The sequence below is a fragment of the Hermetia illucens genome, chromosome 1 (genome assembly GCF_905115235.1).
Source record: "Hermetia illucens chromosome 1, iHerIll2.2.curated.20191125, whole genome shotgun sequence".
In the NCBI taxonomy this organism is placed as follows: domain Eukaryota; kingdom Metazoa; phylum Arthropoda; class Insecta; order Diptera; family Stratiomyidae; genus Hermetia; species Hermetia illucens.
The window spans coordinates 120,538,745-120,556,208 of record NC_051849.1 but is presented as its reverse complement, the minus strand read 5'-3'; the positions used below and the strand labels follow the sequence as shown (position 1 = coordinate 120,556,208).

At 40.3% G+C, this 17,464-nt stretch overlaps 1 protein-coding gene across 4 annotated transcripts in view; it reads right to left on the bottom strand.

Annotated features, from left to right (window-relative positions):
- Positions 1-13,403, bottom strand: part of LOC119646374 (BMP-binding endothelial regulator protein) — a 442,299-nt gene extending 428,896 nt beyond the window's left edge. For 2 of the 4 annotated variants that reach the window (XM_038046810.1, XM_038046811.1), the window contains exon 1: positions 12,866-13,397. The gene's annotated coding sequence lies outside the window, so the exon portion shown is untranslated. Of the gene's footprint in view, positions 1-12,865 lie in introns of all 4 variants that reach the window. The other 2 variants (XM_038046812.1, XM_038046813.1) reach the window with 2 other exon arrangements.
- Positions 13,404-17,464: the final 4,061 nt, after the last annotated feature.

Below are 17,464 nucleotides of genomic sequence, written 5' to 3'. Positions count from 1 at the left end.
CTTGGACTTAACCAAGGCTTAACACCAAATCCCAGTAGCTCCTGAAGACATTCCAAAGACGGCAATATGCACACCCTTTGGACTCTTCGAGTTCACCCGGACGACTTTCGGATTGTGCAATGCAGCGCAAACCTTTCATCCACTCGGTCCTGCGAAACCTCGACTTCTGTTTCATATATTTGGATGATGTTTTGATCGCTTCTTTCACTGAGTCTGCGCACTTAGCCCATCTTGAGTGCATTTTTCAACGTCTCCTTGAGGCCCGTTTAGTCCTAAACGTTGAGAAATTTCTTCAAAAACAGGTGAGATTCCTCGGCCATTTCATTTCCCCTGAAGGAATACAGCCCGACCCAGACAAGATGCAAGCGATAACAAGCTTCCCGCGTCCAAAGACAGTGAAGGAGTTGAGGAGGTTCTTGGGCATGCTAGACTTCTATCGTCGTTTCTTGCCCAAGGCCGCCCATCACCAGTCCGTAGCCGTTTTTGTTGATGCCTCTGACATCGCAGTAGGTGCTGCCCTTCACCAAAAGGTGGATCAAGTTTGGCAGCCGTTGAGCTTCTTCTCGAGGCAGTTGAACCCCGCTCAACGGAACTACAGTACCTACGATCGCGAACTGCTCGCCGCGTACTTGAGCATCAAATACTTCCGTTTCTCCCTAGAAGGCAAGCCATTCACAGTGTTCACGGACCATAAGCCTCTCACGTATGCTTTGAAACAAAAGCCCGACAAAGCGTCCCCTCGTCAGCTATGACACCTAAGCTTTATAAGCCAGTTTACGTCTGACATCCAGTACGTGTCCCGCAAGGACAACATAGTTGCTGACGCTTTGTCTCGTGTCTCCGAGGTTAACATCCCCGCGTCACTCGATTTCTCGGCTACTGCTAGGAGGATAGCACATATTAAAATAAATTGGAATCACACTCGGAAATCGTTAAACAGACTAGTGCAATTGTACAAGAGTTAGAACAGTGAAGTGAACAGTTGTGAGTGACTTTTCTTTTCCCCAAAGGAGATATCTTTCAAGATTTCGATGGAGGAATTATTGAGAGGAAAGAATCGAATTCGTGACGAGGAAGTGGTTTGGTGGAGGAATTAAGGGGAGATTTTGAAGGGACGTGAACGGCACGTCTCTGTTCCGGATAAAGGAAGCCTCCGGGACTGCTTCGAAGACTGGCCGTGACGCGGTTTAAATTGATATTAACAGTGGCAAGTTATAACGTTCGTGGAAATAGATTGTTACAACAGAAAACAGCGGAAGAAAGGCGAAGAAGCGGCTCCAGTTGATGTAAAATTTTCGGGTAGGCTTGTCCGTAACAACACATTTATCTAGCGGATTCGGTAGAGTTGCTTTCGCAGCCCGATAGTGAAAATCCCCGCGCGCAGCATATTAAAAGCCAACGAACTCGAAAAGGTTTTCTTTTTTAGTGGAAAAAAAAACAAAAAAACAACAAGTAATCAATTATAAATTTTGTTTTAGCATTTTCATATGGTAATGTTATGAACTTTCTTATTATCACAGAATCATCCACCACGCCGAGCTCGGAGTGACGACCTGTGTAAGTTTTCTAAAATTTCCTTTTGGTTTGCAGTTAATTTTTTTCTTTGTCTTTTTTTTTCCTTTCTTTAATTTAATTTAATTTTTTTTATTTTTTATTATATGTTCATATATTTGTTTTTTTTTAATACGTAATACAATATGAGTTGTGAGTTATTCTTGCGTAATTTGAGGACTTCCTCCCTCTCTTTTCCTCCTTGCCCCCACAGAACCTGTATAAGGGACATCCGCAAAAAAGACCAATTGGCCTGAGGATGTCAAGGAAGGGTGGGAGCCTCAGGGGCCGCGCCTCATTCAAGATCTGAGGCGGAAGAGGCAATAATCGGGGCTGTGATCCGTCGTGGATCTTCCCCTCCTTGATAGCGGCACTCGGGTCCGGAGACTTACGGCTCCACGCGCGCGGTCGAGCCTTTTTTTTTATTTTTCAATTTTAGTTCGCGTTCTGGTTGTTATTCGATAGGCCGTCGCGAATTCCCTAATGTGCAGTCCTAGTTTGGGAAAAAGGGCTCCCTCTGCAATGCATATAAAATGAGTATGGTCTACAGAGGAACCTTAAGAGTGTCTGCTACCTTCAGGACCGTTTCAGATGATGCAACGTTCGTCATCTCGGGAATGATGCCAGCGGTGGTTTTAGTGGGTCAAAATCCCATCTGGTGTGCCCAGACCAGAATCTTTTGAAAATTCCCACCTCGCAAAAGGGTACAAAACATTCATTGCAACTGACTAGGAAAATGCAGGCCTTGAAAGAAAAGTAATTTATATTTGCTATTACAAAAACTTGTTGCAACTGATTTTGGTCTCTTAGCTCCCTTTTACTGATGAATTCACTTTGAAGGTACTAATAGACCAGTATCTTTGCGTTCGACGACGATGAGGAGAAAAGTACCACCCCCATCCTGTGTTTAAATAGCTGTGAAACACACTCTTTCAGTGATGGTTTTGGGGAATGGTAGTGAGCAAAAGTCCTGGATTCTTGTAACATTATTTAGAAACCTTAAACAATAGTCTTCTGCCATTTAAACAACGAATGGAAGTAATTGGAGATTCTACAATTTTTATGCAAAGCAATTTGCCCTGCCATGCCGCAAAATCTGTCAAGGGATGTTTGTCTAGTCAAAATATTATCGCTCTACCTTGCCCACCCAGGTCTGCTGATATTAACCCAATTCAAAATGGCTGGAGTGTTTTAAATTAAACGGTTTATGAGAGTTGAAACCCCACAAAGAAAGTTTTAAAACAAAATATTTGGGAAATATGCCTGGGAAATGCATTAAATCTTGTGTTCAGAGTATCCCGCCTAGAATTGAAAGCATAATTTAAAACAAAAGTGGACGGACATATAATAATATTAATAAATTTTATATAAAGATAACCACCGCCCATTAAGGGCGATCTTAAATAAATTCATTACCTTTTTATATTTTTGAAACAATTTATGTTACGTCACAGTTCAAAAAGCAACGTATCAAAATTTTCTTAGTGACCATAATTCCGTGCTGCACTATGCAGTCATAAGTCGCTCACGGGAAAAATTAGGAAGGCGAAATTTGAAAAAGAAAACGCCTGGAATTACAGACTTAATAATCTTCACAGAAGGGTCAGTCTTAGGTATTACATCATGGGGCAGAATTAGCTTACTTTAGCTTGGTCTCCTGTCTACCAGCGGGTTTCGTAACCGCGCCTTCCTCACTTCTTCTGCTTTTCGTAGTTTATCTTGGATTGCTGCGATCATGGAATTGATTGCATCCCAATCCTCCTGGCAAGCTACCATTCTTCGGACAAAATTTTCCGGTGAATCGGGCGCAGGGGTGTTCTCGGGAAATCCGATTATGAAACTGGTCCGAACTCTGGGGAAAATGATGATCATATTCCAAGCGGAGATAAATGTCATTTCATTGGCAGCAGAGGAAAGTTTGCAACAAGAATGGTGATATCACAACATTCGAATGTGTTCCGACATTCTGGAAGTGTTATCAGCACTAAACAGCAAGAACATATCAAGTCAATTTGTATAAGTTGCCACCAAGTGCTACTAAAACTTGACCTGCGGTGAGTGTTAGTGCACTCGCTGGTAATGAGGATGTTGACAGACTGGTTCGTCAAGGGTTTGGATCACGCAACCGAATGGAGAAATTTTAACTTCTGTCAGCAGGCGAGAATCTTTATGAAAGAGCCCGGAGCCGCTAGAGCTGCTGCTGCTCCTTAGGAAGTGGACCATGAAAACCCATTTAACAGGACACTGGTTCTTAAACCACCACATGGAAAAAATGGAGTGGTAGTCTCGGCTATATGCAACCAATGTGAGCAGAAGGAAGTTTCGCAAACGCCTACGAATGTGGGGGGCCATTGAATAGGCGATTCCCTGGATATTGCAAATTGTATAACAAAAGACTTGAGTGCTTAAAGCAGCGGCTGGCCCACTAACCTAAAATAATTATACTAGCTTTTAGTCCTGGTTAAGGATGGAGGCGAGACTCTGAAAGAAGTCTTCACAGACGTTTCCAATAGAAAAAGTATCCATTTATAAGAAATATTAAGGAGTTTTCGGAAATGGCATCAAATCTGCGATTAAATGTTTGTGGGAGTAAGAAATTGTATTTTTTTTTTCTGAACATCAAACTGTTAGACACAATTCACGAAAAACGCTATAATTCTGCAAGGATAAAATATAGAGTGGATGAATTTTCGTCAAACAAGTGCTACTATCCACCATTAAAATGTGTACAATCATAAACGGGACACCCGGTAGAGTGCTATTTCAATTATATACTATAAAACGTAGGTTTGAAGCCAAGGGTGGCTAAAAAGTGTTCATTTTCTTTGAGATCCCATTCTCAAAAACTGCCTAACCACAAATTTGCGCCATTACTAAAAAGTTCTGATGGGCCGAAGCAGTTCCTTTTCTGAAAATTTGCAGCGATCTAAGACTTTAAATAACAGTATATAAATCGAACAATCTGACATGTTAAATGTGAAAACGTTACGAGCTATGTACCAAAGGAACACTAAGAAATACACAAAACCGTTCATACATGACACGTCGAATTTCTGGCCTTCGACTTGTTCTTAGATTTATTCCAAACTTCCCAAGCTATTCTGAATGGTCGATTTTCTTAAAAGTGAACCTAACTTCGATGTGATATCCTCCTTCATTTGTTTCAGTGTCCTTCCGGCTCACTGTCTGTCTGTTTGTCTGCTACACGAATTTTTATCAGAAACGGTTACCATTATTATCACGCACTTTGATAGAAATGTTGGAACCGTGAACCTCCCACATGCGGTCAAATACCTTACTGCACCTTGAACTGAAGGGCGCACACACCTAGAAGATGGTGCAATATTTATTTCACTGAGCATAGCCATGTAAGGTATCAAATAAGAGCCTCAATTAGCACTTTCCGAAGCAAATTAGTTTTAGTATTGGTTGGAAAGCAAAGGAGTGCATGGGTCGAAAGGGAAACTGCCCAATCCAAAAATCTGGAAAAAAAACATTACATGGTACATGGTATCTACGCTTCAAAATACTCTACATTACGATATCGGATCAAATAAAGTTCGTAATAATATGCTGTTATATATTGAACATTTGCTGCGACCCCTTTAAATTCATCCCAGATCCGTAAATTTTGCAGTAATCTAAAAGTTTGGTGGAAGTCATAATATTATCAATAAAGTTATAGAAGACCAAATTTGGTAATTTCGCATCAAATTACTACTTCCTAAGAGATAAAATCTGAGTACCACATCGAATTGAATTTTGTGTACCGAAAAAATCTTACATAAAAAATAGACAAAAACCTTTCATAGCGCGGAGCTTCAGGATTCGGAATTATTCCTCTTTTGAATATTCAATATACGTCTCTCTTTTACGATTTTACCTATCAATGCAATGAGCAGATTTAGCTGATGAAGTTTCTGATGGGCCTAAATAGTGAGATGGCCCAAACTTTTAAGATCGATTGAGATCGTCAACCTTTTCGCTGTGCTAATGTGGTCAGTATGGAACTCGCCCATGATTATTAACCTGATTTCACTAAGGTACTTATTCACTGACTGATATCCGGCATCCAGTCACGATACAAATCGCACTCCCACCAATGAGATTTGAACCGCGATGTTCGTTACGACAGCCTAGTGATCTAAGCACTGAGCCATCAGGATATATTCTTTCTTGTTTGGAGTAAATGCCTCAAAGTGATTAAGAACGCCATAGTTTAGATTTCTTCAATCTTACATTGGTTACAGTCGCAAGTTCACGCTTTGATACCCAGATGTCATGGTGAAAAATAATAAAGCAGGTATACATTTCTTCCCAGACTCAATACAATGACCCATTGAAACAAATAATAATATGCAATTGATGGGCTACTCAAATTTTTTTCGAAAGATGCCAGCTGGATGAAAAATTCTTCATTTGCAATCAAAAATGTTGAAGTTAGCTTAGTAAAGTCTGAAGTTAACTTGGGAAGGTCTGAAATTAGTTTGGTAAATTCTGAATTTGGTTTGGAAAACTAGGAATTCGCCTTGCAAAACTATTTAGCAATGCTCCACCTATCTAAGATTAAAGTGAGTTATCAGAATTTAAGTATTATAAAGACGGCACTTTTTTCAAGAACATATCTATGGCAATCGAAAAAAATCTACGTAAAATTTATTAATTAGAATTGTGTCAGGAATCATCTGGCATGCACCTCGTCCGCTTAAGTGTATATGAAGGCCATATCGAAACATATTTTTGCCTTTTTAAAGTTTTATGCAAAACGAAACCTTGATAGATTCATCGATTGGTTCGATAACTCCAGCACCCTAATGAGCGAAAAATGTGAGTTTCGTTCTCAGAACCTATCCAATCGAAAAGTTTGGAAAAGCACAAATTAGTAAAATCTGTGCCTCAAAATACATCCTGTTTCGGCATTTCCTTAAATAAAGTTAATAATAATAATAAAATGCTGAGATCAGGGAAAGAGATAGAGTATAGTTGGAGTTATTCTACTATGCTAAATCCTACCTGATTTCTCTTGGTGACAGGCCCCGCGACAGGTCGACCAAGAAAATGCATAGAATGTCGTTACAAACATGATGATCGGATTAAGTCACAGGCCCGGGAGAGTCACACACAACGAACAAAACAAATACGTGTCTGCACGCTAAATGTTGGTACCCTAACTGGAAAGACCGAGGAACTCGCAAGAGCCCTTCGGAAAAGGTGCATTGACATCTGCGCTCTGCAAGAAACCCGATGGTCTGGTTCCAAAAGCTGCGACATTGAACGCGAACGCGGTAAAAATGGCTACAAACTTCTCTATTTTGGTAAGCCCACACACTCAATATGGTGTTGGCATTGCCATCTCAGAGGGTTTCCGTGATGCCATTAAAGAAGTCGAACGATTTGATGATCGGCTGATGAAGCTCACCATTATATCAGCTGATCGCACTATTCACTTCTTCACCGCGTATGCACCACAGACAGGCCGACCTGATGCCGAGGAAGATGCCTTCTGGCAACTTCTCGATGAAAAGACTTATCATGTGCCTGCTGACGATTACATAATCATTACCTTAATGGTGGATGAAAAGGCAGACGGTAACAGGTGCAATGGGGGAAAGGGGTTCGGAGCGCGCAATGAAGGTGGCGAGCGTATAATCGATTTTGCGGACACCCATGACCTTGTACTTATGAATACATGGTTCATCAAACGATTGTCCCATCTTCCTACATTTTATAGTGGGAACAATAAAACGCAAATCGACTATATTCTCATAAGACGCCAACATTTTACCACTGTCACTGATTGCAAAGTCGTTCCCTATGAGACCATCGCACCTCAACATCGGCCGTTGATTGCTGTCCTGCGAATTAAGCCACCGATAAAACGGCGTGAGGAACGCACTGGCCCGCCGCGTATTAAATGGTGGCGATTTGGTGAGAAGAAAGAAGAAACGGTCTCACTCATACGATTGCCAACCATTACGAATGTGGAAGAATCATGGAACCAAATAAAAGACACGATCCACAAAGCGGCCTTTGCAACCCTCGGGGTCACCAAGCCGGGTAAGCGGTACATCAACCGAGATACTTGGCTTTGGAATGATGATGTTGAAATGAAGGTCCGTGAAAAGAAACGCTTCTACCACAAATTTCTCGACGATCAAACGCCTGCTAATTGGCAAATTTATAAGAATGCCAACCGGGAAGCAAAGAAAGCGGTCGCTGTCACCCGAGCGAACCATTTCAAAAATCTTTACGATAAACTGGACACTCGGGATGGCGAGAGAGATCTGCATCGACTTGCTAAAAGCCGTGATGAACGCACACAGGATATCGAACACTTCTGTTGTGTTAATGACAAGAACGGTACTTTGCTTACTGATCGTCGAGCCGCGACGGATAGATGGCGAGAATACTTCGAGCAGATTTCAACTGAAGAATTTGCTCATCCTCCACTTCCACAATCATTGCCGGCATTTGCAGCAGTTCCACCAGTCAGCGCAACTGAAGTCGAGGAGGCAATAAAACAAATGAAATCGGGGAAAGCAACAGGACCTGATGACATCGCATCTGAGCTCTGGAAAGCGAAGAGCTGGGACCCAACATTGTGGCTCAGTGAATTCTTTAACCGGGTTATTCAGGAAGGAAGAACACCATCTGACTGGCAAGAAAGTACCACTGTTCCAATATGGAAAAAGAAAGGTAGTCCAGCAGAATGTTCAAATTACCGTCCGATCCGGTTACTTTCCCATACCATGAAGACTTTTGAACGCATTCTTGACAACCGTATTCGCGAACTCGTGGAAATAACCGTGAATCAAGCCGGATTTGTCAAGAACTGCGGAACTACTGATGCAATACACACTGCGCGGTTACTCATGGAGAAACACCGTGAGAAGCATCGCCCTCTTTACATTGCCTTTCTGGATCTAGAGAAAGCGTTTGACCGTGTACCACACGAACTCATCTGGTATGCTTTACGACAACACTTCGTGCCAGAAGAACTCGTGCGCTGGGTTCAATTGCTCTACCACGATCCGAAAAGTAAAGTTCGAAGTATGGCGGGTGTATCAAACCCGCTTAGTGTCTCTGTCATAGCTCATCAAGGAAGTGCCCTCTCACCACTCCTCTTTGTCCTTATTATGGACACCGTCACACGGGATATCCAACGATCAGCGCCCTACACACTGCTTTATGCAGATGTTTTCCTAGCATCTGATAGCATAAATGATCTCGAGCAACTTGTTCAAAAATGGAATGATCGCCTCATGCAACACCGTCTCAGATTGAATTTAAACAAAACTGAATTTTTGACGACCGATCCCCATGAAACAGGCACAATCACTGTCAGCGGCAGTGATCTGCCCAGAACTGAGCGATTTAAATACCTCGGGTCAACGCTATCAGCCAATGGAGAGCTGCGTTATGAAATTGCTTCACGCATTAACACAACCTGGATGAAGTGGCGTTCTACAACTGGTGTCCTTTGTGATCGACGTATCAACGAACGTCTCAAATCTAAAATTTACCGCAATGTCGTCCGTCCAGTCGCTCTCTATGGTTCTGAGTGTTGGCCGACCATAAAAGACAATGAACGACGTCTTGCGGTAATGGAGACGAAGATGCTACGTTGGACTAGTGGCGTCACACGTTTAGATCACATCCGAAATGAGGATATCCGCGATCGTTATGGGGTTGCACCGATCGTGGAAAAGTTGCGAGAGAGGCGTCTTCGATGGTATGGTCACGCAATTCGTGCAAACGAGAATTCACTTGCAAAGATTGGTCTGAACATCGAAGTCAATGGTAAACGACCAAAAGGCAGACCTAAGCAACGGTGTGGCTTGATACGCTGGATGGGGATTTGAAAGCCTCGAGATTGCACCCAGATCAGGCATTCGATAGAGCCAAATGGCGAAGCCGATCACGACGAACCGACTCCGCTGAAAAAAAAAGAACTATTTTGTAAGGATTTATCAAAAAGCGTCTTTTATTTTTATTCTAGAAAATTCGTCATAAGAGCAATACAGTTGTATTCAACTTATTGTGCCTAGTTTCATGTCATATTTGCTTATTTGAAAACTTTCGCCAACCTTTATGGTAGTTTTCAATACTATAGTTTGCTGGTTTTCTCAAACAATTCCGCACTGCATATTCATCTAACGTACTGATTCACTAATGAAATATTCCCCGTTAGAGAGAAACTAAATTTACGGTTTTTCTGCCTCCGTGAAATACTTTTCCTTAGACATAACTCTCGCTCTGCGAGAAGAAACAACATCACAATACCCAAATCAAATTACGGAAAAAGTGTACCCCAAAGAATAAACCTCAATTAAATGCTCCTCAGGACACAACAAAGACCCAGGAATTCAAGCTCTTTCTAAGGTGGCTCAGCAAGAAATCACCAATCTCTGAACTGATCTACAAAGCGAAGATTAAGGCTATATGGACGTATAGCATTCAATTATCAGGCGCAGCCAAACCTCCCTACATCAATTTACAAGAAGGGCCTCAGCCAAAAGTTTCGAAATCTGTGTTAAATGTTCCATAATATTTCCACAATGATGACTCCCTAGTACAAGGACAGTGGCCAACATAAATAACTTGAAGCTTTTGTCTTTCTTTCCTTTCTATGAAGCCACTAGTTTTACCGCACCGTCTAATGACATTCAAAGGATTATTTGGTTTTGAGTAAAAAGCATCTTACTAAAATCGTCTGCCTGGCACACACGCTTTCCTCGAAAGCAGATACACCTATTGAGTTAAATTTTGATAAACATACAAATTATTAAATGTCACGCCTGCAATTCCATCATCTTGTGTGTAATTTAAGGAGCATCCGCATACAAGAGAGGAGCATCGTACCAACCAAAGGAAAACCCCCGATAAGTACTGTGCGGAAATTGTTTCCAAAGTAGGGGGAGAGAACTTAAATAGTACAAAATTCAAGTGAGATAGGATTCATTCTGAAAAACTACCCAGCCATCAAATATGAAAAAAAATCAGGATAGCGCCTCGGTGCAACTCATAGATCTATGACTCGAAACGCATCTCATACCGACCACTTTTAAAATAAAATTAATAATAGTATATTAATGGATTTTGCAAATTTACTGGAAATTCCCCAAGGATTAGATTGTTTTCATAATAAAGGGCATCCAATATTTTGAAAGGAATCGTTTTATTATTGAAAGTTATAGTAAGTCAGAATTTTCTATTCCGTGTGAATTTACTGTACCCCAAAACAGCGTACAATATCTGTATCACATTAAAATGAATCGTTTAACATTAAATTGGTATTCACTGTGACCTACTACTCCGTAAAAATGAAATCATGTTATAACGAAATATCCTTAGATAAATATACTTGCAATTTCGAACTTCTGCTTTCCGACTTATTTAACTATAACGTAAAGTAGTGGTTTCTTTCCTCACACTATCATGGAATCATGCAGGTAAATTCATTAGAATCAACAGTTGAAAACTGTTTGCCGATGCTGACTCAGCTGGTCTACTCAGCCCTTCATAGTGTAAATCTCCGGACGAGTTGCGAAATTGCTCGATATTGGGGAACTTGGTATCAACACCACATCGATACAGTAGAAGACAATATGGTCGGGCTTGCACTAGCCCTAACAAGCTTAATAACTTATTTAAAAAAAAGAACATTTACTGCAAAATTGGTAATTTAAGGATGCATTCCACACTTTACGTTACTCTTAGCCTTTCTCTCGTTCACACGGGGTCGGTTCGTCGTCATTGGTTATGCCATTTTGATCTATTATTTGCCTAATTTGGATTCAATTGCGAGGCTTTCGAATTCCCATCTAGCATATCAAGCCACCGTTGTTTCGGCGTACCTTTTGGTCATTTCCCATCGACTGCGATGTTTGGAAGCTTTTCCTTGGCGCGAATTACACGTCTATTCCATCGAAGACGCTTTTCTCCCAATTTTTCTGTGATCGGTGCAACCCCATATCGATCGGGGATATCCACATTTCAGATGTGATCAGTGTGTTGCGTCACTCCACTAACGCAACATTTTCTTCTCCATTACCGCAAGCCACCGTTCATTGTATTCTGTAGTCGGCCAACACTCAAAGCCATGTTTTTAGTTTCGCTTATATCAAAAGATCAAAGTCTGACTACTCCATAAATTTTCTATGAAAAAGGCTGCAATTTCTTTATGTTATGTTATCAGATGATGAAATATATTGCTTGGCAAAAAAATGAAAGTTTTTGCCAATTTACATAGAAATTTAGTGAAATTAAACCTACTGTTAATTGAAGTTATCAAAAAGTCAATTGCTTTAAGAATTAATCACCAGATAAAATTAACACAATAGGACTCGCTCGTAAAGATTGTTTTAGTTTGGGGAGGGTTATAATATGACGATTACAAGAAATCGATTTTTTTATTTATATTTTGCAAGCAGAATATATTGGGAATTTTCAGAAATTTTAAACCGAAATTCAAAATGTTTACCAAGTTACAGCAAATAGAATAGCTGGCGAAAGCTATGTTGATGTGCATACAAAATGAAATTTATATGCGTTTTTTTCAAAACCCAATTTTTCCAATTGATGGGAAGCACAATTATATTTCTATTGAACAGATTTTTATAAAATATTCAGCACATCCGTAGTTCTGGTCTGAACTATGGCTACATAGCCGTTACTAATTTCTGTTTATTTTTTATTTTCAATGAATCATAGTGGCGATTTTTGAAAAAAAAAACAAATAGAAACGATTATCAAGTTCGTCAATTGAAAATTTTGTATCGCAATGCAAGACCCCAATAATAACATAAAAAGATTACATTTATTTTCATTGCAAAAAAAAATTTCAACAAGAAGTTGAAATATCGAACGCCACTAAGAAAACCCCCTTAATGTTTATCTACAAATTAAAGAAAACGTTTCCTACATATTTTTCGAATTAATAAATTCAGAAATATTTTGGATTGCCATATTTGTAAATAAGATTATTGTATTTGTTCACACTTTTATTAATATTTTAATTCATATGGACATTTCTATTAGTAGAAAAAAATCATAGTTGGCAGCACTATTGCCATTCCGTCGGTGGCGCCTAATACTTGTTGATTTACATGCATATTTGAAAATGTTTGCCGTAACTGAAGGGCTGACGCATCCGCCACCATTGTATCTTTCCACGATTAGTAACATTCCGAGATAAAGAGAAAACATTGGTTGGAGGACACAAAATATGGTCGACCGGAACTAACTCCCTACTCGGACCAGCTCTAAGAGGGTGAATTTCAAACTATTGCATTCAAAATTGATATGAACTAACTTGGATGAAGTGGGGGTATCCTGCTGCAAAGTTGATTACATATCAGCATAGTTCACCATATCACCTGAAGATCACTGGCTCAGAACACTTTCCACGGAAAATATAAAACAGCACTTCCAAGAACATTTGCAAAACCAAACACAGCGGCAGAAGATAAAACAATCGAGACCGAAAAGTAGAAATAAAACTGAAAACGCCAGCACTAGAACGCGACACTTTGCCCGCAGATGTCTGGTTAGGATAGAGCTACAGACGCTTTACAACGTAACGGGGAGCAGGGGAACCACTGTCACCGACGTGCCCCGCGCGGTTGGTATTTGGAATCCGCGTCACAGTGTAGCAACAAAGCACATTCATGGCTAATGCTTATACACAACGACGTTGCCAGCGATCGTGCACAAATTAGCATTCGTATTTTAGGAAGGAAACAAAATCGTCGCCACACTCCTACCAACCCAGACAACCCGCCTAATGACAATCTGCACCCAACATGCGAACCACGTCCAAGCTTGTACTGAACTGCGAAGCTACCGGAACACTCACGAGCAGCACTACATCGTGTTGGCCGATTGGATTGCCACAGAACAGGCAGTCTTACCACTCTAGCGATAGAAAGCCAAGAAATATCGCTCAGCTAAATATTGTATGTGTGGGGGCTCTCTCTCGACTTGAGGTTGTGTATGGTAAATCTAATTAACGAGCTATTGTAACTGCTTGTTGGGGTTAATCTAGGACAGCTAACATTTACATCTAGATGAGGATAAGATAAATTAGTCAGGTGAGACACAAAGGGAAGGATCTTAGCGTAGAACAGTTACAATTATTCTGATGGTGAACCTAAAATCTTCAAATTTCATAAAAAGACATCTTGTGTCCTTTTAAAGAATTAATTTTGAATGTAGTTTATCAATAATTTCAACACATTCATCACGGTAACCAAATTAATGAATTTACACCGAATTTAATTTCAACTGAGCATCGAGCAGATACGGTCGACTCGTACATGTTGACTATTTGCATACAGACAGTGAGCGTCAAAGTAAGGTGTACAGCTTTGTGCATACAGTATTCATCTGCTTTATTTCAGCCCTTTGGAAAGTGATTTTGAGAATTATTCAGTTTTTTTTAAAACTATTATATATTGACCCCTTTAACAATTGCGAAACAACATTTTTCATTTGCTCCACATTAACAAAATTTATACAACCAAAAACAATATAAGTATTTCCACATTCACAGCATTAAAGTAAGGTTTACAGTCAAAAGTAAATAAATATATAATATTGGTCAACATTTAGTTTGCTTTGCTTTTGCTAAACAGTTTCTATTCTCATCGAAATGGAAATTATGTATTCTAAATAAAACGAATTTAACTTTAGTTTTTAATTCTCGTTTACAGATTACAATTTAGTTTATTTATTGAGATGTTACCTCACAGTAAAGGTGGCAGTTACAGAATTCGGGACGCGAATAGGTCACAATGTTGTGTTTTAGGTCAAATTGATGCCTTAGACTTTCTACGATTGCCAAAAAAGATCTCTAGGCGAATTCGCTTCGATTTTAGTAGTAGGAGTATGGAATTGGACCGGGTGTGGGTAGAATTGGGAAGTTAGGAATGCGCTTCTTGGGTTTTCGTGTAAATTACAGGTGAATCCTGACTTGAGGAGTATTACTGGGGCAGAGATAGGAAGGTATTAACTCCTCTAACCTTAAAAATCACTGTCTCATTTATTGTTTTCCTAGGTAGTTCGAAAAAATATCGAATTTTCGAGGTTCACACAGTAATGCAAAAAAGAAAAAATAATGAGTTTATTGCATTATAGTAAGTAGTTTATTCATTTGCTGATTGATTTCTAAACATTTAGTTGTTTTTGTCAGATGTTTATCACAAAGGGGCTTTTTATCCTTCACACTTCGCTTAGGTCCCTTACTGCGAATGAGGCATGATACTACTAAAACTCTTCTGCTAGTGTTGTCTCGCAGTTGACTGGCAGTAGTAACCTCTGCTATAATTGGTTTGTTCTCTTCACTTCGATTGATCTTCAATCGTCAGCATTGCTAGTTCTTCTGCAAATTGTCGTGTTAACAGATGGTTGGTTGTTCTTTTTAAAAAACACCTTTATTTTATTTTTGTGTTAAACTATGTAAGCACCAAGAAAGACAAACTTTGTATTTTCGCCGTTGAGCATACGTATGATATATTTCGACCATTGTATCGGTTCTAGTTTTACTATAAAATATAATAATTTGTGGGTATGTCATTATCTAAATATACATAACGAACGTACGTAACGAACGTGCACAGGATAACGAACATTTGTGTTGCGTTAATGACAAGAAAGGTACTTTGCTTATCAACCGTCGAGCAAATTACAACTGAAGAATTTGCTGATCCTCCACTTCCAAAATCATTCCTAACATTTGGACCAGTTCCACCTGTCAGTACAACAAGATGCTCAGAGGTGGCGGGACCTCTGTCGGCCGAACCAAAACCAAGTGGCCGAGGAGAACCTTCATAATGGTGGCACCTGGAGACACTGTATCACATTGGTTTCCTGGGCGTGATGCAATAGGCGAATGCTCCAAAAGCCTAATTAGGACGATCAGACCCGAGTTTGCATGGGGACTCATCTGAAGTGAGAATAGCTCACAAAACCTTACCAGGGGTATACTGGTACCATGGGAACTGGGATAGCCCCTGAATTCATTTACTTCAGGTTAATTCCTGTTGTATGTGCGTTCAGCTCGGCTATTTGCGGTTGGCCACTCCTTCACGGGTGCCGTGCTCCTTAGTTCGGGAGAGATTTAGGTAAGTCTTCCATCCACCAGTAAGAATGCTGAGCCATGCACTCGGTATAGACCGGTACCGTCGTAGCTTACTGCGGCGGGGCTCTGATTGTGGTCACAAAATCAATCCGAGTCTGAAGAGGACCGTGGGATTAAGTCCACGAGACAGTTACCCACGTAAAATCCGGTGACGTAACTGTCAGCGCAACAGCAGCCGACAAGGCAATAAAACGAATGAAATCGGGGAAAGCCACAGGACCTGACGACATCGCATCTAAGCTCTGGAAAGCGAAGAGCTGGGACTCAACATTGTGGCTCAGTGAATTCTTTAATCGGGTTATTCAGGAAGGAAGAACACCATCTGGCTGGCAAGAAAGTACCACTGTTCCAATATGGAAAAAGAAAGGTAGTTCAGCAGAATGTTCAAATTACCGACCGATTCGGTTACTTTCCCATACCATGAAGATTTTTGAACGCATTCTTGGCAAGTGTATTCGCGAAATCGTTGAAATAACCGTGAATCAAGTCGGATTTGTCAAAAACTGCGGAACTACTGACACAATACACGCTGCATGGTTACTCATGGAGAAACATCGTGAGAAGCATCGTTATCTTCACATTGCATTTCTGGATCTAGAGAAAGCATTTGACGGTGTGCAATACGAACTCATTAGGTATGCTTTAGACTTAGTGCCAGAAGAACTCGTGCGCTGGGTGCAATTGCTCTACGACGATCCGAAAAGTAAAGTGGGAAGTATGGTGGGTGTATTCAAACCGCTTCGTGTATCTATTGGTGTTCATCAAGGTGAGGTGACTCATTGGGCGCGACCTGGAAGTGTGTAACCGATATTGTGATGGAAAGTGCAAGCTTTGTATTACAACATGCGGAACATACTTGTCGGCCAGTATTGTGTTGTAGAATGCTGGGTGTTTGCATAACAGCATTGACCTCTTAAACATGTTTTGAGGTAATCGTAGGTCGGCAAATGAGAATAAGAAAGTAGGTTAAGGTAGATCTAGAATAAGCATAAGGAAATGTTAGAGTTAGTCGATTTTTAAAATCAAACCCGCAAGGTAGGAAAAGTTTAAGTAATGTAAAGTAACGTAAACGTAGGTGTAAGTGTAAATTAAGTGTAATAGATAATAAATTTAAGTGTAATAAATAATAAAATTGCATTAGAAACGGAACCAAAGAGTTTGAGTGTTAAAAAGAAGTGGACAGTGAAAGTGGAGGACACGACATTTGGCGCAGCCGATATTAGGTAAGTGTTTTTATATTCCTTATTTTACATCAATTATAATTTATATAATTGAATAATTGAGTGAATCCTGCGTGGGGAAGTTAGTGCGCCGTTAAATTTAGTGTGATATTAAATTTATTGTGGCGTTGAATTGTGGCACGCAGGTTATTATGCCGTTGTGGAGTCCTGAGGGTGGGATTAAATGACCAACGTATTGACAAAAGAGGAGCTTGCTCTTTTTCAATCGCTGCAAGTCGAGAAAGGTTTGTGGGCGGACACTATTGCTCAGCTGAAAAAGGATCAGGCAGACACAATCAAAAGCCTTTTCATTTTTGCGGAGCAAATAGAAACCGAATTAAGGCATGGGGGGGGAGCAAGTAAATATAAAGAGTGACACTCTTAGTGCGGTGGGGGTTGTGGATATTCTACTATCTAGCCTCCTAGAAAGTGTACAGCATAGGGAGGAAGGATTGGAGGGGAAATTAGCGCAAAGGGATAAAGACGTGGAACAATTAAGCAAGTTAGTGATTGAACTAAAACGGCAATTATGGGAAGCAGAAGAGTGCATCCT